This window comes from Podarcis melisellensis (genome assembly GCF_964234715.1).
Source record: "Podarcis melisellensis genome assembly, chromosome: 1".
Classification (NCBI taxonomy): domain Eukaryota; kingdom Metazoa; phylum Chordata; class Lepidosauria; order Squamata; family Lacertidae; genus Podarcis; species Podarcis melisellensis.
The window spans coordinates 91537784-91564866 of record NC_138528.1 but is presented as its reverse complement, the minus strand read 5'-3'; the positions used below and the strand labels follow the sequence as shown (position 1 = coordinate 91564866).

Sequence of the window (27083 nt, the reverse complement as noted above, 5' to 3'; positions counted from 1 at the left end):
AACTGTTATAATTGTCAATACTGTATCTTTGCTGTATTGTCTTCGGTGTATGATTAATTTGTTTATAAATGATATACAACTTTCCATATTTTTGAATTTTGAATTACATGTGATATCCACCAAAAGCATATGAGTACTCCCATTGTCATGGACAAGAGTTGTCGAGCTTTCTTTAGGAGGGTAAGACCAAAGTTGTCGACCTTTTTTTTAGTGATGTTAGCGCAAGGACTTCTGGCTGTGCAATGAAATTTTCCCTTCCTCTCCTCTCCTTGTCCCTTGCCCTTCTTGGTTTCCATTTTTCTTTTCTGTTTATAAAAAAAAACTTAGAAATAAAACCTGGGTGAGGATATCCCAGTCCCTGTAAGTTGGCACCTGGGCACTTGAATCAGCTAGGCTAGGCTCTAGACCAGAGCTTTCCAAATTGTGTGTCGTGATATGTTAGTGTGTCAGCTGCAGTATGTAGGTGTGTCACATGAATGCTCTTATAATGAGTTAGTTTAGCCGCTGGTTTGCTAGTAAAGCTGAATTGCTGTGTCACAAGATAAAGGTAAAGGTATCCCTGCCCGTACGGGCCAGTCTTGACAGACTCTATGGTTGTGCGCTCATCTCACTCTATAGGCTGGGAGCCAGCGCTGTCCGCAGACACTTCCGGGTCACGTGGCCTGCGTGACAAGCTGCATCTGGCAAGCCAGCGCAGCACACGGAACGCCGTTTACCTTCCCGCTGGTAAGCGGTCACTATTTATCTACTTGTACCCGGGGGTGCTTTCCAACTGCTAGGTTGGCAGGCGCTGGGACCAAACGACTGGAGCGCACCCCGCCGCGGGGATTCGAACCGCCGACCATGCGATCGGCAAGTCCTAGGTGCTGAGGTTTTACCCACAGCGCCACCCTCGTCCTTGTGTCACAAGATGATGCATTCTAAAAACTGTGTCACAACATGAAAAATTTGGAAAGCTCTGCTCTAGACTCAAGTCTAAAGCCTGCAAGGGGGCAGGACAAAAAGGAGATGTGGAGGTTGCATGAGGAGAGTCCTTGGGCATTCAGTGCCCCACACAACTAGAACAGGGGTAACCTGTGGCCAACCAGATGTTGTTGGACACCAACTCCCATCAACCCCAGTTAGCATGTCCAAAGGTTAGGGACTACAGGAGCTGTAATCCACCAATGTCTGGAGGACCAAAAGTGAGCCACCACTAGAAGTTTTCCTGACATGGCAGGTTGTTACTGTGCAGTCAGCAATATGTTTTCAATTAGTGTAGTAGCTGATGTCACAGCAGCTTCACTGCAGCTGAAAACCTTATTTACTTACATATCCAAACAGTGACTTACAAAGTCACATCCTATGAATATGCAAAAGCACAAATTAGTAACAAGAAAGCTTGAAATCCCCTTTGCGTATCTTGTTTTTGAAGTTTTTAAGTGGGATGCTAATTCACATTTAAATTTAAATGCACACACTTTGAAAAAAATGTGTGGAATTTGGAGCTTCACTTCAGTTTTCCAGCTGCAGAAGAAGATACGAAGGGATCTGTGCCTTGCAGTACTTAGGATCAAAACGGAGAAGAGCCTTGGTTTAAATGAATAGCCTGAGGAACAGCCAAAGTATACTGATCAAAAGTATGGGTGGTTGGGGACAATCATTGCAGGAATGCTATTTACATATTAGAGCTACACTACTATATAGACAAAGTGCTGGGATAGAATGGATTTCAGAATCAAGAGCTGAGATCCTTTATGCTTGAGCCTAGGAAAGATTGCAGCATTGATAGTGCTTTATTATTATATTTTAAAAGCCTTTCATAAAGGATGGAAGTCTGATGACCTCACTTGATGCTTGGCCATTTTCTCATGATAGGCATTGCAGCACACATACATACTTTAAGCAACAACATACCCTGTCTTCTAAATACATGGTAATTAGCAGGAAGCTATATGGCTGGGGGCAGATTACCCAGAATTAACTAATGGCATCTGACAAGTAGCTTCAGACGTTGGACACTAAAATTTGATCATAACTTTGCAGAAAAGCAGCATGCAATTATCATGATACCAGAGAGTTCAGATTTAGATGAAAGACAGGACCTGGAGGCTTTTCTAGGTGAATGCCATTAACCTAATTAAAGTATTAACAGGAGAAATAACAGGTTCTCTGAAAGTGAGAGCCTAGCTTCAGGGGTGACATTTAGGTGGGCAAAGGGGAGCAATATTTCCACCCCTGTGGTTCAGGCCAGGTGTAAGCAAGCTTCTCAAGCATAGGCGTAGCCAGGAGTTTTGTGGGGGGGGGGCAGGCATTTGGTTAGGGGCAGAATCTCAGTTTGCTATGTATTTTTTTTATTTTATTTCTATTGATTGGGGAGGCAGCTGCCCAATCAATCAACCTCCCTGCCCTCCCTTGGCCATGCCCATGTTCTCAAGTGCTTCTATCCCTTGTCTATACAGACTCTCAAACTGGCTCCTCCCTGTTGCAATCTGAAACAGTAGCTCTGTCTTCAAGTTCTTCAAAATTTAATTAAGAATAGCCTTCAATACATTGATCAGCTACTAAATAATTAGAAAGACCTTGGTCAATCTAGAGACACAAATGCTTTGTTACATGATCAGACTATACAGTAATATGTAGGTAACACACACACACACACGCACACGCACACGCACAAATGTTCAGTCAATAATGCCAATCCAGTAAAGTGAAACTGTAGAGTGCTTGTTTGTTTATATGATAAACTAGTTCAATACAAGTAAAAGTCATGAACAAACCAACTATAAATACAAACTTCAATGAGATATATTTGTCAAAGCTTTGGAATTATGCATATTGTACATGTTACACATGTCTTGGATTTTTGTCATTAAAAGCAAACTGAAGATTAATTAACCTGGAACTGTTAAATTGTACTCCTACTGAGCACAGTAGCTTGCTTTGATTTCAAATGACTGAGGGTGCTGTTTTAATCTGTTTAGCTTATTAACATACAAGTCATTTACCACTTATTCACTTTCCATAGTAATTGTTGTCTGGCAATTGTCTCTCATTGGACAGACTCTTAGCAGTGTTTAAGATGAGAGAACAAAGCAGGATGGGAAAACTCTTACCTTTCATAACAGGAGCATTTTTTAAAGGTTGAAGTAGAAAAAAAGGATAAATTCTAAAGATCAGAAAAATTCTAAAGATCAGAAACCTATGGCCTGCAGATGTTGTTGGACTCCAACTCCCCTCAGACAACATAGCCAATGTTCAGGGATGATGGGAGTTGTATTTCAACAACAATGGGCCACGGGTTCTGCTTTGCTGCTACAGATCAATATTAGTATTTGTGAACACTTAATCTGAGTCACAGTTCGTCCTATGGCACTTTTAACTCTACCCCACTACTACCAACAGGCAGCCCCTCATGCATACAGAATGAAGGAGCAGAGCTTCCAAAGAATGGGGTTTAGTCTCATATGCCTTCTGTTTTCATAGATTAACCTCAGCATCACTCATGAAAGCTGCATACTTATAGGAGTGCATCCGATGCCCCAGCCTGACCCCCTCCTTTTCCTGTATTATCTGGTTCATTTTTCCTTGATTGGCTTGGCTTGCAAGAGCATGACTGTCAGTTACTGAGTATGGAAACCTTGGGATATACAAGTACAGTAAGGCTGCAACTTATGCACATTTAACTTGTGTGCATTTAGCTTTATGCACTTAACAATGAGGGGGGGAAATAAGGTGGCAGAAAGGAGGTGGGCTTCCAGTAAAAAAAAAAAAAAAAAACTTTAGCAATCCCACCCACCCTTTTGCTCCCAATGTGTTCTTCACTATACGTGACTTTGGCTTTAGGCACGATCCCAGGGAACATCAACCCTGCATAACTTTCAGGCTTACTGTATACAAACATGATAAGAATGGAATCGGATTAGTAAGGGGTGACAGGTGAAATGTACAGCTTCAGAATCAGAGTATATGCATGAACAGTGTAGGCTTTATGAGCAATGATCACAAGGCAGAAAGTAGCAAATATCCAAACATGCTGGATCCACACCGGCAGCATTTAAAAGCCTACACTTGAGCACTACAAGTTTGACAGATGTAAAAGGGGGGTTCAAGGGAGGGGGGAAAGAGGGGGCAGCAATGGGTGTGGAATTAGAACTGCTAATGTCCAGTTTAAGTTTGGTTCCATGGACTGTTTGTGTTTTCCATTACTTGAATATTTCGGGTGATCTCAGTGGCAGCAGTCCACAGGCACTAACAGGCTAAATTAGCATTTGTATGAATGACGGTAATGATGTTTTCCTTCTGGAAGACTGACACAGTAATCCTATGAAAGGTAATACTGTATTCAGGGAGGAACACACAAGCAAAAGGAGGTTAAGACAGGAGACCAAATTCCACTGTTAATTACAGTCCATGGGCCAGAGTACACATTTAGGACTATATACTCCCTTCATCCAGACCATCATTCAACTTGCACTTGGGGGAGGCTTGCATAAAAAACAAGGATAATAACTCACTCTTCTGTAATAATCAAAGCTTCCTGTTCTCATTATCTGTTCATACTACATTGCTATGTTCACAATTACTCACTTCAAATAAATGCTCAGCTTCAGGACCACCAACATTTTTGTCTTTTGGTTTTACTTCAGTCTAAGATTTTGTTTCTTTCTGTGTGTATCTTTCCCTTTTGTTGTTTTTCTTCGCACTTTCTTCTCCAAGCAACAACTGGTCTAACGTTTTAAGTTTCTCCTATATCACCATTCCTTCAGCAAATGTCAAGAAAAACCAGCAGGGTTGTGCTCCCCCCACCAGCTATCTCCCATAAATGTCATCAACAAGGGTGACCAAGACTGTTTCAGTGCCAGAACCAGGCCTGAAGCCAGACTGGAATGGATCCAAGTAATCAGCTTCCTCCAAGCATGCCTGTAGATGGACCACCATCACCACCTTAATATTTGCCACTGGGTGATAGTTGTTTAACACTTCTGGGTCCATGGAGGTCTTCCAGGAGGTACACCACCACCTCCTTTGAGGCAAATGGTACTTCCCCCCCTTTCCAATGAAGCACTGATCACTCTGAGACCCACCCAGTCAACCCTCTATGGCTAGTTTGAAGAAGCCAAGATGGGCAAGGGTCAAGAAGGCAGGTGATTGGCCAAGCTTACTCAAGCAGCTTGTCTACATCCTCAATAAACACACAAGACGTAACCGTCTTGTACATCCTCAGGCTGCAATAATCTAAACTGATCCAGTATAGGTAGAATAGACAGCAGTCAGCACAGCATGCTATCAATCACATTGACAGTTCCTTCCCCCTGTCTGTGTCAGTCAATGACAGGGAGGAAGGGCAAGGAAACTCACAGCATATGACATCATCTCATGTGGTTATCATTTCTAAATGTTATGAGGCACAGAGTGGGGACATTTCATACTAGAAATGACATTTTCAGCCATTCTTTGCTGCCAGTGCTACACTAATTCCAACTTTTAGGCACATTTCTCTCTCTCTCTCTGTTTTAATATTATCTCAAATGGAACCCATTTAAAAATTGTCCTAAGAAATGTCAGATCACACAAAACATTTTGTTTTTAAAAAAAGAACCAGTAAGAACAGTGTGTACATCTGATTAACAGGTACATTGGGCAAAGACAAAAAAGGAAATACAATGTCGGAGATGAAGAGAAAGCACTTCATCCAGTATCCAATTGCCATCATGTCCAAGTATTAGTACTTTGTTAACCTGGATGCTCATCTCACTCATTTTACATCCTGTCAACATTTAGCAGAAACATTTGCCCATTTAAAGCAATGAAATTTGGCCCTTGTAAACACAACTTCCGCTGCTGTCTGCATTAAAAGTGTAGGTAAGAACAAAAAAGGCTACTTAAGTACAGTCAATTTCAATTTAACACCTGAAAATCCATAATTCAGCTATATCTTTAAAAAATTTTTTTAAAAAAATATATTGTTAATGTGTGCTAATGCTATTAGCTATCCATTTTCACTAGCAAGACGTAGCTTGCTCCAATATCAAACATGTTTTGAAACATTCTATTTCAATTAATTTTTCAGATATTTGGTAATAGTGATACGTATCTTTCATCCCGCAAAGTTTGCCTCAAAGCTACTGACATTTAGAATGCTCTATAGTAATTAGATGAAATAATCTAACATTTTCACCATATTAAGCATGAGTGGATGGAAAGCAATGTGGTGTTACTTCTTGAACCTTGAACTAACAAAAGATAAAAAAGATATATATTTTTATATTGTTGTAAACCACTGTGATATATTTTTATGATACAGTGGTATATAAATATTTAAATAACTAACTAACTAACTAAATAAATAAATAGTGTACAGTATCAGAAAAAATACATTCTACCAGCAGTTGTTTGGCTGGTACAATTATCAACACATTACCTTGACAACAGAACTCACATCTTTGATATATGCCACATGCCAAACTCTGATACAGTTTTTAAAATCCCCACATTAGAGATGTTTACACCAGCTTTTCTGAAGCTGTTTTCCTTCCAATTAAAACAAACAAACAAACCTACATTGTTCATACTTAAAATAAATAAAGAAGGTCATGACCAATCAGAGAGTCAGCTGAACAAAAATATATGATGTGTTTGAGAATACTGGAAAAAGAAAAGAGGTTATAGGGTTGTAGATGTGTAAGTTTTTAGATCCTCACAGATTTGAGGAATGGTTATTGCTACAACAGGCTCCGCATCTAAGATGCTTCCTATCATCATAAATAACAAGAGTATTTCAGGACAGTATGGTAGCCAAAATAGTGTTCTTCAGGTTTGTGGACTACAGCTCCCATTAGCCCCAGTCAGCATAACCAATGGTAAAGGATGATGGGACTTGTAGTCCAACAACATCTGAAGGTCACCAGGCAGTGATGGTCTATGCAGCTTAAAACTGTTAATTTCTGCTCTTGGCTGTAACTGTTTCTTCTTTCCCAATTATATGCCTAGCAGGCAGCTAATCCCTAGCAAAACAATCTGGGAATAGAGAAGCCCTGGAGGTAGTTCTAATAGTTGTGTTATATATGGCTCCTGGATTTGCACTGGGTTGCCAGGACTTGGCTCCCAACTTCTAGGGGGGAAAGGGTGTTTCTAGGGGGGAACACCAAACTTTTGTCGATTAGGATTCATCCATTTTGACATCTGCCACAGAAGAGTAGTATACTGATGGATTTGTCCAGCCCTTTGTGTCAGCATACCATCATACTTTAAACACTTCAAGGCTTCTGCTACCCTGATAGCATGAAGGAGAAGGAGGATCTGTCCCATTAAACTTTAATTAGTTTAATGTAAATGCCCAGTGCACTTCCTTCTTTAAAAGTCTCACCACGGCAGAGGATTTCGCGCAGCAGCTAAGAAGGGCAGGAGAGGCAGCATCTTCCCAAAAAGAGTCCTGGAGCATGCGGTTTGTAAATCAAAAATAAGGTTTATTTACAAAACACCAAAAAAACAACCCTGGCGACGAACCACACATCTCAGCAAAACACACACCCAAAAGGGAGAAGGGGAAGAACAAACAAACAGGGGGACTATTTATACAGACTCATGTTCCTGGAAGCCTAATGACCTCCAGCTGCTCAGTGATTAGAGCGTTTCTGCTACTCTTTTAACCCTTTGATAGCAACACCCCCTCTCGCTCGTAACACTGAGCTGTACCAACCTTAATACAAATTTAAACCTGAACAGAAACATTTATGAGATTGCGGACTCAAAGCTTTTGTAAAACCGTCTGCGAGATTTTCTTGGCTTGGACAATACTTTAGTTCAATTAAACCTTGTTTTACACTTTGGCATACATTTTGATAACGGATATCCAAGTGTTTTGTGTGCGCCTTGAATTGACCTGATTTAGCTAGTTTAATACAAGGTTGATTGTCTTCCCACACTCTGATAGGTAGGGAACATTCTCCAAACAATTCTTGTACCAGTTGCTTATAAAATTCCAGTTCTCTACATATATCTGATAACGCATTGAACTCAGATTCAGTTGAACTTAAAGCTATAAGTGATTGTTTTCTTGATCTCCAACCAATTAGTGCATTTCCAAATTTTATCGCCATTCCTGACACTGATTTTCTATCTGGTCCAGCATCTGCCCAACTGCTGTCGGCCCAACATTCAAGTTGTGTGCTGCCCTCTGCTGATAGTTTTAAGCGAAAGCTTTTGGTAGTTTGGAGATACCTTAAAACTCTTTTTACTCCTTGCCAAGCATGCATTGATGGTTTTTCAGCTTGTCTACACAGCATGTTGACAGCATATGTTATATCGGGCCGAGTCCACTGTGCAATGTGGAGTAGACTGCCTATCGCTGACTGGTAAACCCCGGGATTACAGAACTCTGCCTTTTGCTCAATTTGAGCATCCTTTGTGTAACTTAACTCCATTGGGGTTTTAACACCAGCACAGTTGTTCATTTTAAACCTTTCCAGCAACTGCTGGATTTTAGCTTCTTGGCTAAGCCAATAGTTACCATTTTCATCTTGCTGAATTTTAACTCCTAGATAAACAGATACATTGCCTAGTGATTTTATCTGAAACCTTTCTCCAAGCTTTGTGGCAAATTGTTGTGCAAGTTTATCATCCTTTCCACTGTATAATAAATCGTCAACAAATATCAAAACTGCTTCTTGTTCACATCCCGAGCCTTTTAGATAAAGACACGCATCTGCTGCGCTCTTTCTGAACCCCATGCTCTCTAGAGCATCGTTTAAGCAGGAATTCCAATTACGGGCGGACTGTTTCAACCCATAAATGGATTTGTGTAGGCGCCAGACCTGGTTTGGCTTGTCTCCTTCAAAACCTGGTGGTGGTGTCATATAGACTTCCTCCTGTAAGTCTGCATTTAAATAAGCCACATTGACATCAAAATGAAACAGCTTATTTCCCTTCTTAGCTGAAGAGGCTAGAAGCATTCTTAATGACTCCGATCTTGAAGTAGGGGCATAGATTTGAGAATAGTGAACACCTTTGCGCTGCGAAAACCCTTTTGCAACTAGCCGGGCTTTATATTGCAACTCTTCAGTAGTTGTGGGCTTTAAACGATATACCCATCGACAACCTACAGCTTGTTGCGCTTTCGGAAGCTCTGTACTTGTAAACACACCGAGAGACTTCATTGAAGCCATCTCTTTTTCCATTGCTTCCTGCCACTTTACGGCTTCTGAGCTTGGAAGCTGTTGTACTTCCATATAGCTTTCTGGCTCACACTGTGCCATATTTACGTATACACTTGTCACCTTAAACCGCTCTGGCGGCTTGCCCTTCGTGGCGCGTTTTGACCTGCGCAATTGCTCCTCTTGTGCCCCCTCTGACCGTTGGCTGTCAGAATCTGTCTCAGACTTTATGTCTGGACGCGCCCCTAGGGATAAAGACCTCCGTTTAGATACCTCCCTTGGGCTTGGTGTTGCAGGTGACCTGCTTTGCTTTTGCTGTCTGCTAGGCCTACTGACTGGCGAAGTTGGAGCACTCCTAGATTCTGGCTTTTCTACCTTAGGAGAAGAACCTCGTGCCTGATCAGAATCTGCATCTGAACCATGTGCACCATCCCCTTCTGGCTCATCACTCTCTGGACTTTCTTTCTCAGCATGAATGCCTAAATCATCTCTCAAAATGTCAGGGTTAGCGTGTAAGTGAGTCCATCCGGACTGCTCACAAAAATCAGCGCTCCTACTGAGGACCACTCTTGTAGTATCCCCACCTGGGTCCACAAACCTCCAAGATTTGGCATGTGGTTCGTACCCGCAAAAGATGAGTTTCCTAGCCCTTGGACTTCCCTTTTTCCTTAACGCTTTTGGGATAAGTACATAGGCTTGAGATCCAAACACCCGAAAGTAATTAACTTTGGGCTTCTTCCCATATAAAGCAAAATAAGGCGTAGTATCAATTACCGAATTATATACTCGGTTCAGAATATGAGTAGCCGCCTGCCAGGCTTCCGCCCAGTAACTTTGAGGAAGTTTAGCATCAAACAACATAGAGTTTGCCAACTCTTGCAGAACCCTATTTTTACGTTCGGCCACGCCTCCTTCTTGGGGGGAATAAGGTGTAGACAGACGATGCTTAATTCCCTTTTTCTTAAAGAAATTCTGCAACACAGACCCGGTAAATTCTGACCCTCTGTCTGTCTGAAAAGCAAGTACTCTAGTACCGAATTCAAGTTCTACCGCATGAACCCAATTTTTAACTGTTTCTGCAGTATCTGCTTTTGTTTTGAGAGGAAAAAACCATGTAACCTTTGTTTTGTCATCCGAGAGACACAGTGCATACTTCGAACCTCCCATGCTAGCAACAGGCATTGGGCCACATAGGTCCATATGCACAAGTTGGAATACTTTGTCAGATTTCCTATCTGAACTGGGATAGCTGCATCTATGAACCTTCGCACTTTTGCATGCAGTACAATCCAAATACTTAGTACATTTGTTCAATTTGCACCCTTCTGATAATTCAGGTTGCCTTTTAACATACTGAAAATTAATATGCCCTAAACGGCGGTGCCATAAATGAACACAAGAATTATGGGTAGGCGTGTTCACACAACCAGCATGAACCTGTTCAACTTCATCTGGACTTGTCTCAAAATAATATAACCCATTTCTGCATTCCACCTGCAAAAGAGATACGTTATTCTTTGAAATAGTGCAAACCCCATTTTCAAACACAGTTTTAAACCCATTTCTATCAAGTTCTGACACAGACAAAATACACCCCTTCAGTCCCTTTAGCACGTAGGCATCAATTTCTGTTTGCAAACAATTTAAGAACACTGTGCCTACAGTCTCTAAGGAACGTTTAGTTGAATCTGCCATTGTCACAACTTTAGGGGTTTGCAAATGTCTGCAATTCTGCAAACGGACACTAGATGGCGCCACCAGGTGGTGAGATGCACCACTGTCGATCAACCAGCGTAGATTGCTGCCTTGGCCACGCCCTTGCATCAACGCCATTGCTGAAGCCATGTGCTGTGTGCTGTGGGAGTAGCCACGACCTCCTCCTCTTCTTCGACGTCCCCTGGAACTCCTTGTCTGGTAACTAGGGGTAACGGCCTTGTTGCTGTCTTGACCAGGTTCACGTGTGCAATTCCTGATTAGGTGGGAAGGGGAACCACAGCGAAAACAGTGTCTAGCTGCAAAAGCATTTACTGTGTGCTCAAACTCAGCATCAACACTCTTAGGCACAGCATAACTCCCCTTTAAAGACAAACCTCTTTCTCTTTGCCTTTTATCCTGTTCATCCGCAAGCCGAGAAGAAATGTATTCAAGGGTTAATTCAGTTGAAGGCATAGCTTCCAAAGTTAGAGCTAGAGTCTCATAGCTTTTATCTAGAGAAGACAACAATATGTATGACTGCTGCTCCATAGAGAAAGGAATGCCCAGCTGCCTTAGTTGGTTAAAGGCAGACACCATTTTGGCAATATGTTCTTTCACACACGCTCCCGGTTGGAGACGCAAATCAAACAAACATCTTGTAGCATGGATCTTGGCCCCCGCAGTGTTTCTGGAATTTAACCGCTGCAGAACCGTCCAGACCTCATGCGTGTTCTTTAACTCAGAAACATAAGGCATTTGCTCTGGTCCCACTGCCAAAACTAGTAGACCTTGGGCTTTCCTGTCGCGTTTCTGTGAAGCTGCTGCTGCTGCTTTGGCTTCTGCAGACGCGTCTGCAGCTGCCTGTAAAGGCGGTGCTTCAGTACAGCTCCACAACTCTTTTGCTTGCAACCAAACCCTTACTCTAGCCTTCCAATCTTGCCAATTTTTCCCATTGAGTCGCGTAAACGGGACAGTAAAACTTTCCTGGGACTCTGCCATCCTCCCTGGGGCTTGGGAACGATACTCACACACCTGTAGACCGTCTCCCAGCTGCTGAGGTGGCTCCTTGAGGAATCAGACGTCTTCCAGCGAGTACAAACTGCGCAGTGCCTCTTTAAAACTTTTCTAGGCACGTTGCAGGACTCAAGCTGCTTTGGAGGCTTTCGTTGTCGGCAACCGCTTCTGTCTTCACTCCAGTCCTTGCATAAATCACTCTGAACTGCTCTCCTTATCTCCTTCTTGACGTACAAACATCCATAACCTGTCCCATTAAACTTTAATTAGTTTAATGTAAATGCCCAGTGCACTTCCTTCTTTAAAAGTCTCACCACGGCAGAGGATTTCGCGCAGCAGCTAAGAAGGGCAGGAGAGGCAGCATCTTCCCAAAAAGAGTCCTGGAGCATGCGGTTTGTAAATCAAAAATAAGGTTTATTTACAAAACACCAAAAAAACAACCCTGGCGACGAACCACACATCTCAGCAAAACACACACCCAAAAGGGAGAAGGGGAAGAACAAACAAACAGGGGGACTATTTATACAGACTCATGTTCCTGGAAGCCTAATGACCTCCAGCTGCTCAGTGATTAGAGCGTTTCTGCTACTCTTTTAACCCTTTGATAGCAACAGGATCTATCACAACATCTCTGTCCCATCAAACTCTTGTGTGGAATGATAATGGTTACAGTGCCTCTTCTCACTCAGTCCTCTGTGAAGTAAGCACATTAGGAAAGGATCTGGCTGCTATTCAGTGTACAATCTTCTGTATATTGAGTGACATGTCTGAGGCAAAAATATGTTGAGTCTTCTTACACTGCAGCAAGTGGAAAGTACCATAATAAACTATTTTCATCTCCTTTCTCCCCTTTTAGTATTTCTAATTTGCTATAATATTTCCCTTTGTTTATCTACTGGAATATTGCAAACCCCATATCTTAAAGAACCAGCAGTTGCTATGTGTGTGTGTGTGTGTGTGTGTGTGTTTGTGTGTGTGTGTGTGTGTGTGTGAGAGAGAGAGAGAGAGAGAGAGAGAGAGAGAGAGAATGAATAAGAAATAAGAAAAATGTGGTTCCAATGTTTCATTTATTTGCAATTACTTGTTCTTTTCTTATCAGTGCCTAAATACATTCTGTTTCTCTACCAGTGAAAAAGCAATTACGCTCCCTCCCTCTCCCCCAGCAAAGAAACTAAAACTAGTTTTTCTTTTATTGGAACTAGACCTGAAAGCACCACCACTGGTGTTTTTCAGTATCACCGTAGTCAGCCATTGGAATTTGTAGTTATCATGGCCAACAGTTACTGCAAGCTGAAGGGGGCATGTGACAGGACTGTGAATGAAACAAGAATGCAGATGTGGAACTGCACAATGTCTGGATTCATTTGACCAGAAACACTGGCCAAATACCAATGGATGAGAAAGCAAAGACAAAAGAGAAAGTAAAATTCAAGTTTGGCAACAAAAAGTTAACAGAAGACGTGCCCATGCTGTTTTCAAGGAAATAACCAAGAACTGCATTTGTCAAATAAATGCTGCAGTATCTGGTTAGTTAAGGTACAGTCCACCTACTGTTTAACTGTATATACATGTGTGATCTCAATACGACTTGAAAGAGAAACTGTTATTTCTGTGGGTTATTCCTTCTTTCTTTTTATGCCAGCTTCAGAGAGACTGAGGGAGTAGTGAGAAATATAGTGTCCTTTTAGGGTTTTTCCTACTTATCCTCCTTCTACAGGCAAGAAGTGGCCTTGAATGTAAATACTTTGTTGTAATTTGGCATAAACATTTGCTTTAGATCAAGCTGAATGACTTTGAAATTCCTGGTTGTACTCCTATAGCCACAAATTTCTAATACATGCAGAACACCAGCAATTGTTATTTATTTTAAGAATATGATGATGACGACAACAACAACAACGAGAGAGAGAGAGAGAGAGAGAGAGAGAGAGAGAGCAGAAAAATAAAATAAAAAGTGTATCCCATGTTACAGGTTGAAAGAATTGGTCCAAGGTGTGGAAAAAAATTCAAGACAACTGATGTACATATTATCTTATCCCTGTGGCAATTACATTTTACAGCTCAGAAATAACTTGCTTTCTTTTATTGTTCTTGGCTGCATGGCACTGCAAAATTTGGGACATGGTAGTATTGTTACTTACCTGTCAGGTCAGAATACAGTGGTACCTCGTTTTAAGAACAATCCTGTTTACAAACGATTCGGTTTACGAACTCCGCAAAACCAAAAGTAGTGTCCCGGTTTGAGAACTTTACCTCAGTCTAAGAACGGAATCTGAAAGGTGGAAGGGCACCGGCGATGGGAGGCATCATTAGGGAAAGCACACCTCAGTTTAAGAACAGTTTGGGTTTAAGAACGCACTTCCGGAATGGATTAAGTTCATAAACTGAGGTACCACTGTAAGTTGCTGGTAGGCTCAGCTCAACTTGGTGGGTCACAAGTCTGGTAGGTCTGCTCTTGATTGTCTGGTTATTCATATGCTTAGCTAATCCATTAAAGTCAAGTCTGGAGGGGAACCATTTCTCAAGCAACTATCATAACTTTGTGGATGTGAGCCAGAAATAAAGAAGCTTTATTATCTTAACATAACGATATAAAACAGGCTGTTTTCAAGTTCCATTAAGCATACATGATCACAACAGCTATTTTTTTAAAAAGCCAAATCTAATGAGAGAATGTTATTATTCAGATTCTTTTTAAAACCTGGCTGATGTCTGGCAATTTGGTATCACTCTCACTTGTCCTATTCTGTTGATGTTATCTCAGATTTACTGAGTCAGCAGTGTCTGGCAAGTTCTCTCGCTTGTAGCCATGTGGATAAATATGGTATTAATCAGGTCTCCTTTCTTCTTCTTTTTTAAAAAATTAAAAATCCAGGATTAAAAGTGATATACATGTGATATCTCCATAGCAAGCTTTGTCTGCATGGCAAATCTCCTTCTAGTGAAACTTATCATGTGGTTCCTTCTGATTGATTACCACCGCCAGATGTTTATGGAGGTATCAATGGCTGCTGTGGACACTTCCTATGCACTCCAAAGGACCCATGTGGCAAGCTACAGCATATGTGCAGAGTGATCATGTGTATGCTGCTTGTCATGGAGGAAAGGTACTGTGATCCTCATTTTTTATATATTTTCTAGGAATGTTGATATGACATTGACATACTTCTCTAGCGACTGCCACCTTATTATCTCTTTCCCATCTAGTATCTCTTTCCTCCAAGACATTCGGTAGCAATAAAAAGGAGCTTGATTGAATGAAAATCAATACAGAATTGCTACTTGCTGGTAAATTAACTGCTGGAACTCTCACGCCCTTCAGAGAAAGACACTGATGGACATGGGGCTAACTGAGAGCATTTCTAAGGAAGCAATTGAGCTCCAACTCCAGCTGTTATAAATACATTTGCTTTTGGCACTGAAAAGTTGGTTATAATCTCTAAGTCATCCCTGATCTAGTGGAAGCATGAAAGCCCATGGTTCCGGGATAATAAATAGACACTGTCATAGTGAAGGAGAGGTTAGAGGGATGTAGTACATTGAACTTGGATGTTCATCTGAACGCATTTGCTGCAACCTTTAGCACACAATGCACTGTTTTTCAGCATCAGAATTTCAATATTCTTATCGTGATCATTCTCCTCCAACTCCATGAAATCACGGGCAATAGGAACTGACTAGGAAATGGGAATTTTTGTGATGGCACATTTTGTTATTCTTTTTCACTGAATGTGAACAAGTTGCAACATCATCACATAATAAAGATATTATGGCAGTGTTTGCCATCTGTAAAATATAGACGAACATGGATTAACATTTTGGGTTGACTATCTATCAAATCCCCAAAACAGGTGTCAATTTTTAGCCACAGCAAAAAGAAAAAAAATAATGGGTGATTATTTTAGACTCAATTATACATCTGCCTTTTTGAAATTCAAATTAGTGTTATTTAAAAATGCGTTAGCATTTTAGTACATATTAAGATACAATTCAACCCTGTTCCAATGTGTTTTCAGTCTGAGGAACATGAACGGGGCAGAATTAAAATGGAGGTCCAGGTCTGATGTAGGAGAAAGAAGGATGTTGATAGGTGAGGCCAAGTCAACAGCAGCAAAGGACAGACTAATGGATGGTGATCCAGGAAAGTTGCATGCTTTGAGGAAAATCATAAAAAAATAGAGGTAACAGGCTTGTTGGATCAAAATATGTAGAATATAGGACTGCACACAAAGCTAAATGCACTTCACCAACTCTCTTGTTTTGCTATTCCAAGCAGGCTGCAACAAGAGAGAATCTTCCTACATCTTTGAGTGCTAAAATATTACCTGACTCCTGCCTGCACTACAAAATCTTGGTATCACAAGCCTCAGTGGAATACTGCCTTGTCCCAGTAGGGTCAATCTGCATTTCTTATGTGCCTTCAAATTGTAAAGTCAGAAGGGACACTGAGGGCCCTCTAGTTCAACCCCTTGCATAGCAGGAATCCTGTCCACAGGCATCCCTGGGGTGAGCTCCAACCACCAACCTTCTGATTAACAACCAGACGCAACGGCCTATTGTGTCAACTTGTCTCATCGCATATATTTAAACACCAGGCAAAAACATTTCTCTTCAACCAGGTATTCAGCAATTAGCATTCTATGGCTTTTTAAATGTGTTGGTGGGAGTGGGGTTAGTGGTCTGTGCTTGTTTTTCTTCTATTATGTGTTTTGTATTCTAATTTTGTATTTTTCTGTTGTGAATCCCCCTGGGATCTTTAGATGAAGGGCAGTACACAAATTAAATAAATAAATAATAAACAAACTATGGCTTACCAGGAATGGACAAGCATGTTCATGCACTCTATTAAAAATCTCACCTTCACCCTCTTTCCTTTACCGTGCCAATAAAAACAACCACACCACTGTCTTAGCATTGTGTATGAACCAGAGGTTGTGGGTTGTTTCTCTCGAAACAAACCATGAGAACAAGCCAAGAACAAACCATGGTTTCTGGCCAGTAAGTCTTATTTTGTTTAACTCCAGCTTACCATTATATATAAAACAGGCCAATGAAGTTAACTCAACAAGCTTTATTTTTTCTTGCTTTGTGGGCATACATGGCTTGTCCAAATGGACTGTGAAAAGTAGAGTTTCAGTAAGTGGGAAACATTTAATTCGCACAAACAGGCCTAGGGAACATGTGTGACATTTTGTTTGGGTATAATTTCAAAGTATAACTAATGAGGAAGCTAAAGCAACTGCCAGGATTTGTTGATGAAGCTCAGAATGTCTGCAGGGAGCAAACTTAACTATGCTTTAGTGAATGCCTCGCAACAGGACAATTTTTAGGCATTTAGCACCCTGGGCAAATAATTAATACAGCATGTTTTCGCTACTTGGTTCTATTCGCATCTACATCCAGGCGACTCTTCCCCACTAGCCTGTCCACCTTTCCTTCCCACTAATTCCAACTAATGTCAGGATGTGAATTCTTCGTGAAACTTAATGCATAGAAAAATACTTCAAATATGGCAATCTCTAATTTGATCACTGAACACAAGGTTCAGTTTCTGTGCATCTACAGTACTAGAATTAGAAGCAGTAGTACAGTAGCCATAGAACAAGTCATTCTTCTATCTCTAGACAGCTGTTTCTATAGTGGGATGTCAACAAAATTATAAATTACATTGCAAAGCTCAGCACACTGTGGTCAGCTCATAAAACCTTATAAATGTGATTTCAAAAATCAAACCACGTTCCCATTTCCAATGCTAGAGTTTTCATACTCTGTTCTACATATGTGCTGATTTTATACAAGAAATCTTTACAGTTCTACGCATATGCTTGTTGAATAGTGCCACATTCTGTTTTATTCTGCTCACAACTGAGCAAATGCATCCATTCTTTTCCTCTAAATGCAGAACTTTGTGAGTATTTGTAAATTGGGCCAAAGGGCTGAACTGACTTGGAGGATTTTGCTGCTTTTTCCAGAATCAAAGCTTGCCATTTTTAAATTAGATTTCTAGTTCATTTGCTTGTAAAGCTATCCATTGCAATATACCGGTAATATAATGCAAAATTATCTTGCTGAGTTTCTGTAGCCAGCCAAAGAAAAACAGTAACAATTCAAAAACATTAGACATTCTTCACTTTAAAGGGCTTCTATTTCCCCCCCCCCCCTCAATATTTTTAATTTATTTTGGATTAGTTCAAAGAATCACAGAACTGTAGAGCTGGAAGGGATTCCGAGGGCCATCTAGCCCAACCCCCTGCAATGCAGGAATCTCAGCTAAAACATTCATGATAGGTGGCAAGCCAACCTCTTATTAAAAAACTCCAATGAAGGCAAGCCCACCACCTGCCAAGGGAATTTGACCTCAGACTCCTAAAGTTGCAAAATATAAATTTGTTTAAGATGAATTAAAATACGTATACTGATCATCATCCCATGAATACCACCAGGATATGGTTTGTTCAAACTAACTTTGGTTATAACAAGCAATAGTTCGGACATATAACAGAACTGTGATTTGTCCTTAAAGCAAAAGTAGAAGATTGCAAACTCCTTTGCGTGCAATGGAACAGTAAGGGAACACAATGGAACACATATGCCTGAGGCCTGCAGTGACTTATTCCTTAGCCAATAAACCATTGTTTATGTGATCATTTGGAAAGGGTCAGACTGACATCCTTTTCTGACAGATATTCTTATCAGGGTCTTCACAAATGCATTTTTTGGCAGAAAAGCATGATAAAAATACTTTAAAAGATAAATAATCATTTGACTATTTTCAGATAACTAGGCCCAAATTTTGACCATGTGCTGATTCATGTAACTATTACAACCCACCAAGTGCTATTCTCTTCCCACAAAGACTTTTAAATAGAGTTTGTGTCAGGGCAACATTTAATGGATTGTGCTCTTCATTTCAGAGAAGAATTCTGAAAATAAGGAAAAAGAAAACCAGTCTCTGAATTCTCTAACAAAAGAAGAGAGAAACAAATTGCTACTTGATTAAAAGGAGTCAATTTCTGGAAATCAGGGAAAGGCATTCCAAGAAGCCAATACCCCATTCATTTGAGACCAAAACAGAAATTATTCCTGTTGAATGCTTAATTCACCCCCTCCCAATATTTAGGAAATATTGATGTAAAGATAACACATGGCTTCTGAAATAACTGACAGATTTCTCCCCAATTATTAGATTACAATTATACTGGAGTAACATAAAGGCACCCTGAAGGTTTAATAGAAAATGACCAAAAGATAAGCTCGATCCCATCCTTTTTACTCCCTAGTATTCTTGATTCCAAACTTTCAAATAATCTTAGTACTATTGAAAACATTTATAAGATGCAAATTATTTGCAATTACGCTTCATTGAAATCTCAGTGCTACTTTTAAGTAAACAGGTTTAGAATCCTAGTGTCAATTGCAGCTTTTAATGGTCCCAAACAACCACCACTTCCAGGTTCTTCCTAACCTAAATATAATGCCATTTGCCTACAAGACTGTCATTCAGGCATTGAACAAGACTTCACAGTATTGCAGGAAAGGATGGTGGCACAGGCCAAGCTACACACCCAGGAGCAAAACTAATAACTGGAAAGAAAACAAACTCTTAACTGGTAAGGCTAGGGATGAAGTGAAGTTAGAAGTATTGTAAACTGAGCTCTTTTGCAATGTCCTTACTAAATTTTGGGAGAAAGTAGCGGAATATGTAAATATTACTGTGAAGGGGAAAACTAAAATTTTCAGAGGAAATTCTTGTGAACTACATTCCTACTATATGGAATTTGACAACTGGACAATGTAAATGGATTCTTCATGCTCCTACTGTGGCCAAGAGACTAATAATAAAGCACTGGAAAAATAAGTGTTCAGCTCCATCTAATCAATGTATTGAAGGTATGACTACACTTGCTACTTATGAACAGATTGCTTACAGACATAGACTTACATGGACAAGTATAATGATATCTGGAATGCACTTATATTAAATATAGTAGGTTAAATGTATGTGTGTGTGTCTGAATAATAACAATACTATCAATGAAATTTATTGATTTCATGTATCTACTGATTCATTCATTTTATGGGTCTATGATCTGGGGTATTGAACTTTGGGTAACTTATGATGGTGGGCAGCAAATGTGGATTGGAGCTAAGGTTAGCTTTCATTCAGAAGTGCTGTCACCTGTGCATCACTGAAGAATGTCTGGAAATCCAAAGGAGGGCAGTGAGTGCCACTGTCACTAAAGCAGTGGTGCCAGCAGAGAAAGCATGTGGTGGTGACCACCACCCTGCCCTGGTTGGTGGCCACATTGTCAGCATGAAGAAGACTGACACCTGTTCTGGCAGCAGCATTTTTCACTATTGTCTTCAAATGCCTGCTACATACATGCTAAAATTCAAAGATTCCTGCTCTGCAGAGTACTCAGCAAACCATTTCAGATTGAAACTCCCATATGAACCATGATATTGAATAAATTTATTTCCCTTCCAATACCTGTTCTAGCCAACACTACAAATAACACCAACAAAATAAAAATGCTTTTAAAGCATTACTAGTTCTTCAAACTATTCTAAGCCACCAGAAAACCTTCTGTAAATGGAAAATGCTTGATACTTTTCATGCGGGGAGAAAAATCAGATGACACCATTAAAGAAAGCACCAAAGATCCATTAACTTTACCAGTTTCAACTCACTTACCAGTATTAATGTGTCCTTTTGATGCATGTGCATTGCCAAATCATGACCTGACAAAGGATGCCAGATATCTAGTTACCCAAATTAGTATGAAATCCCTTGTGTTATTTTAAAAACATATGGTTATTTTTATATACATAATACTATTATAGTCTCTCCCTCCCCACCCAGGCTCTAAAAAGCTTCCTTTATTTTAGGATCATGTAACAGAAAATAAGAGCTCCAACATTTAATCCTTATCAATCAACAAAAAGAATTGCACACTACTTCTAGTATGACCTGCTAATACACAATATACTTTGAGCTCACCAAGAAACTGCTTGAAATTAAGCCAGGGCAGCACTTTATATTAGTAAATTTTGCCAACTCAATAATCCGTCCCTAACCCAGAAACTTGATTATTTTAATGGGCTCTGATACCTTTAAATTGTCTCAGAAAAGAACCTCCAACTTCTCAGTCTGTCTAGAATACCTTCTGTCATTGCTTTCTGAGTCTTGGATGCTCCCCAGAGCTGGTGAAATATTTGAGGATGTTTTCTGAGGACAAGTAAATGTAGACATATATAAAACATTAGGCCTCAGAGGTATCATGTGTTTCCATCACAGAAAAGTTGAGAATCTTGGCTCTCAGACAGGCTGATGTATTCAGCAGAAAGATAAATCGGGGTTGAGACAGAACCTTTGCCATATGGAAACAAGATACATATAATGGAAATTAAGAGATTGCATAGGCCTAGAATGAAAATCTTTTCCCTTCCTTCCTTCCTTCCTTTGCAGATGTCTGCATATGACATACCAGAATGATACCTGGGAAATGAGGCCATGTATCCACTCGGCTACTCAAAAATCTCTTAGCAGCTAAAGAGGAGAGGTGTTGGTAGTCTGACATAGTGGGTAGCTTCTTTTTATGGCTGTTAAAGGAAGAGGAAAAGGAGAAGCCTAAGAATTCCCAGCAAAGTTATATGGAACTCTAGGCAAAATAGTATGGTGTAACTGAACCTCAATACATGCACAGCGACTAGAGATAATTTATGTCATATGCAGAGAGATGGAGAGCTGCCAACATTCCTCTGATCATTCCTCTTATAATTTGAAGTATCTTTTTAATCAGATCTAACATCAGCACCTGGCACAGTAGAGCTGTTGATGGGGTTTCAGCATCCAGGTATGCCCCCCTTCCAGTATCCTGGGTTCACACTGTGAGTTTACCAAACACTAAAATTTGTGGGTAACTATTCTAATTTTCCGCAATTCCCCCAGCATAGCGTCACTCTGGGGTACTGTGAGAAACTTGCTTATACTGATTAGATATTGTTGTAGACATGCCAGGACCTTATGGTGAAGGACAGCTAAGAAATCTAAGAAATAATAATCTCTGGGATATAGGACATAGATTTCTGTTGTAAGGCAGTGGAAGTGGAAGAAAAGAACTAATGAGTACAGTGGTACCTCGGGTTTCATACGCTTCAGGTTACAGACTCCCCTAACCCAGAAAAAGTACCTTGGGTTAAGAACTTTGCTTCAGGATGAGAACAGAAATCGTGCTCCGGCGGCGCGACAGCAGCAGCAGGAGGCCCCATTAGCTAAAGTGGTGCTTCAGGTTAAGAACAGTTTCAGGTTAAAAATGGACCTCCGGAACGAATTACGGTAAGTACTTAACCCGAGGTACCACTATATTAGGAGTTTCCCTGGATTAAGCAGAGTCTGAGTGATGCTTTATTGATAGACATTTGTAATGAAATACAGGTACAGTGGTATCTCGGGATGCGAACGGGATCCGTTTTGGAGCCCCGTTCGCATCCCGAACGGAACGCAAGATGCGACGGCACGTCTGCGTGTGCGCGGGCTGCCGCTACCATGCGTGACGTCATTTTGATCATCTGCGCATGCGCGAGCGGCGAAACCTGGAAGTAACACGCTCCGTTACTTCCAGGTTGCCGCGGAGTGCAACTCGAATGTACTCAACCCGAAATGCATTCAACTTGAGGTATGACTGCAGTTAAACAATATCGTTCTGAGGGCCTGTTCAACAAAATGTTGGAAACATATAGGCAGTTTTCTCTTTGATCCTTTTTTTAGAAAAAATAAATTTCTGATTGCAAAATCTGGTGATATATTGCCTGGTTGGTCTAATAAAACTTACAAATAATACTAAAAATATTGTGAACTGTGATTTAGAATTCCTTCCTCCTCCTCATTTATCACCATATTCCTGCATTGATTTCATACTTTTACACTGTCCACAGAAATGTACTACTTGTGCCATTTCCATTAAGAGAGGTATCTGGGGTCAATTGCTAGACAGCATCAATGAGGATAATAATCTGCCTCACTCTGTTGCTTCAGACAGAAAGAAGAAAGAAAGAGGAGACTGTTAAAGTAAGGTCAATATGATAAATTATAGGGCTTTTTGCTGAAAGTGAACTTTGTTTTCCCCCCTGCTAGTGCTGTTTAAACTAAAATAACCCAATCCTAAATAAGTAGTTTCCCTAATATTCCAACTTCTGGTTCACAGGTCTAAACAGATGTGCCAGTCCTCTCCATTTGACCAAGAATTCCATTTTAGCCAAGCCATTCCCACTTGCCCTATATACCTTATGTCATATATGAAGTCAGATGCTGGGCAGGCAAATACACAGCTGGGACCAAAAGCAGTGTGCAGACAATGTACATCATATGATCAATGGCCCTTGAAAAGCCCTGTGTATAGTGCATTCTGTGACTCTTTGCAAGCCCTGATGATCAACAGATTGCCAGGTCTTCAAAGTGCAGCACAGAGCTTTCTGCAAACACTGATGATTAGCTGGACTTCTCCTCATGGACTAAAATTCCATCTGGATGCATAGCTTAGCAATCAGGTGTCTGTCTTGGCCATGCAAGATTATGCTATATGTATCTATGTTACCACTGATTTACCATGCTCATGTATTGTTTCATGGGTGAGCTCCAAGTTCAGTGGTAGAGAACATGTTTTAAATGCACAAGTCTGAGGTTCAATTCTCAATGCTTCCTGCAAAAGCAGGGATACATAAACTGGTGTCCTTTAGATGTTGCTGGACTACAACTCCAGTCATACTGACTATTGGCTATGCCAGCAGGGGCTGAAATGAACCGGAGTCCAACAACATCTAAAAGTCCCAACTTAACAGAACTCAAATTGCAGGGCTCAGAAAGACCTCAGCTTGAGAGCTTGAAAAGTCACTACCAGTCAGAATAGACAACACTGAAGTCGATGGCCTGATACAGTATAAAGTACTTATGTTCATATGTAACAACAGCCAGATCTAGCTATAATTTTATTATAATATAGACATAAACAAACAGCAGTATCAAGTGTGCATGGCACTATTGGAAGCTGACTTACTAGAATGGATAGATTAGTGGTAACGCCTAGAAAGACTCTACTAGATGGATATTTTCCTTACCAGCTCAAAACACAAATTCCTAATGTGATAACACCAAATCTTAGCTAGCTCACTGAGTTGCACTCTAATTTATATACATCTGCAATACTAGCAATACAGTAACTTCCTTAAGGACAATCAGTGAAACACTTTACACACACACACACACTGAACTGAACAAAGTCCACAGATGAGACTTGTATTGTATGCAAGCAAAGAAAAACCAAATGTTACAAAAAAAACCCACGTTCATGGAATCATTCCTCCCCAGCACATTAAGACCATAAACCAAACTCTAGTGTCTAACACAAGAAAAAAAAATTAGACAAAAGAAACATCAGGAATGCATATAAACAAGGGGGTTCTAATCTATAGTCTAATAGATAAGAATGTCAGCAAGGTACTGCAGGCGCACACTTAAAAAAAAAATGGTCTTGGTATTCTTGTCCACCATTACCCTCTCTCTCTCTTCTGCCCCAAGGCAGACTGGAATAAAACTCCTTAAAAAGCCAGAGAGTAGTCTGATTATAGGATGGAAGGAGAGGAACATCTGTCAGTGGACATAATGAGGCTATCATAATGCGGCTACCATAGAGGAAAATAAAGAGTTGTAAGATCAAAGAAATGGCAAATGCAGAACTAGGCAGCTACTGGAGGCATTGGGTCACTGATCTTCTCTTTCTGTGTTTTTTAAAAGGAAATGTACCTACAACAAGTCATGCAGTCATAAAATGGGACACAGTCTATTAACTGGCTGCTATCTGAAAGTACAACACTATAACATCCCATTGGGTTGAACAAGCAACAGGGTTTAAAAGTGCTTTAGTTGAGCTAGAATATATATACCCAAACTATTTAACATCTTATGCTGAGCAAAGAAATGTTACAGCAAGCATCTCCAATTGATGTACCTGAGGAATAAAGTGTATATGTGAAAATAATCTATTTCCACTAGAACCCAAGGGGGAAAAAATTAAAAAGAAAAAGTGTGCTAAATGGTTAGGTGTGGGGCAAGTGCTTGTGACAGTGATCTATGTAGGAAAGTATTAAGCATCAGATTTCTAAGCCCGCAGTTCACACAAAACAGGATAACATCGAAAGAGGGCAGCTTCACTGCTACGTTATCAGGCATGAGATGGATGACTAGTTGACATTTATTCATGCACATTTGACCTACTGCCCTCTTATCCTAAGGCACATTCACGAAATATGGTCACAAATAACACTGGATGGTGAAAGCTAGTGTTGGGGTTTATTAAAGAGCCTCAAAATAAAAGTAATCAAGTAATGACAAAAGCCATTCCAAGCAGACTGAAAGCAAAAGTTTCCTCAGGAAATTAAATCTGAAGGTTTATTGCGGTGTGTATAACCTAGCTGCTAGATCTCTCAGCCTCCAAATATCTGCTCTGCTAGTCTGATTTAGGTTTTATTCTTATTCAGGTTTAAGCTCGTCCCACATCACCAGGTAACTATGGAAGTGTGACTCCTTTGCTATGCTAACACACAGCTAGATCAATCTCTGAGTCTAGAGATGCCTCCACATAGCAGTTTATCGTGAATTTGTCAGCCTGTACCTTTTCTTCATTTAATCAAGTTTTCCCCATACCACAGAAAATCTAGTAGGTAGAAAGAACTCATTTTTTGAAGATGGAGTGGAGAGGGTGTTGGCGTAGCTCAGCACAGTGTAGGAGTAAAAAAGACTAGGGAGAAACAAATCAGCTGCAAGCTTCCATCTAGGAGCCCACAACATTTGCGCACTTTACCATCTGATCCACAGATGGTAAGTGAGAACACAGTAAGAACCTTTGCATGTCAGCCAAAGCATTTAGAGAGAGCAGAAAGAACACAGCATATGAGGGACAGAGGTTCTTAGATCCTGGCTGTCAGGATTACATAGCTACTTTAATTGAAACACTTATTACCATCACAGCAAGCAATCTGAAGTGTAATTTTAAATAATTCAAATTTTATTCGCTGCTCAGAAGAAATTCACTATAATTATTGGATAACTAGAATAGGACAAAGACATACCTCTGGCCTTTGACACCTGCAATATATATTCTATGGCCAACCCTATTCCTGTGATTGTAATTTGTTTTAAACTATTGGTAGTACTGTATTTTTAAATTGCTATAACCTTAGAATCAATGGGTGGGAGGTTTTAGAAGTGTTTCAAGGGGAATAATTCCTTAGAGAAATATGGGGAGGCTGTGGGAATATAGGGACAAGAGAAGAGAGAGACTGTGTGTTCTGAAGGGGATAATAGAGATATAGTACAAGATATTTAACAGTATGACAGAGGGGCTGAAAACGGAATAGGAAAATACTGAGGTGAAAAAAACTTTGACCTGAAAAATTAGAACCTGGGGGGAAAGTTTCCTAATGGATTTAGAAGGGAACATCATGGGCTATGACCAAAAGGGACTGAAAAGTCAGTTGAGATTGGTAGTAGTGATTACTGCGGAAAATAGGGTGGACTTTAACTTGGGGAAATGGGAATTGGTGATGGAGAGAAGGAAAGATGATGTTCTGAGGGGAATAATGATGGTGCTCTGTGTTTACTTGGGTCACTTCTGTGACCATTCTGAAAGCACACAGGCGACCAGACTGATTTTGAGTACACCAGTAGGCCCTGAGGTATGATTATAAAGTCAAAGTACAAAGAGTGACAGAGATGGAAAAAAGTTCTCAGATCATCTTGTATGTTATTGTAGGCAGCAGCACACATCCCACCCCTGGAAAGCAGCCCCAGAGTTCTGTCCCAAGACCCATGGCCAGCAGTCACCTGTGCCCATTGCTAAATGCAAGTTATAATATGGAGGGGTATCCATTTTAAACAAAATGAACATTCATTCTAGCTATTCTAGAGCTTATATCTGTGTTATGGATGTAAGTGCAAAAACCACATTGAACATTTGTGAAAATGCCAAAAAGAAACCTCCCCCTCTGCTTTTTCAATTTTGCACGCACAGAATGAAATAATCTGTAAATGAATTGTGCTGTTTTCATACATGACACATAACCAAACCTAAATCTCTAGCCTTTCAGTCAGTTTCTGCTCTGTTCTCATATGGTGTCATGAGTGTGTGTGTGTGTTTGGCCTTATTTGGCTGCCTAAGATATGATTAGAGTGCACATGAAAGG

At 40.4% G+C, this 27083-nt stretch overlaps 1 protein-coding gene across 16 annotated transcripts in view; it reads right to left on the bottom strand.

Moving 5' to 3' along the window:
* The window catches only part of KALRN (kalirin RhoGEF kinase), a 483631-nt gene that overhangs the window by 242394 nt on the left and 214154 nt on the right, over nt 1-27083 (bottom strand). The window lies entirely within an intron of this gene.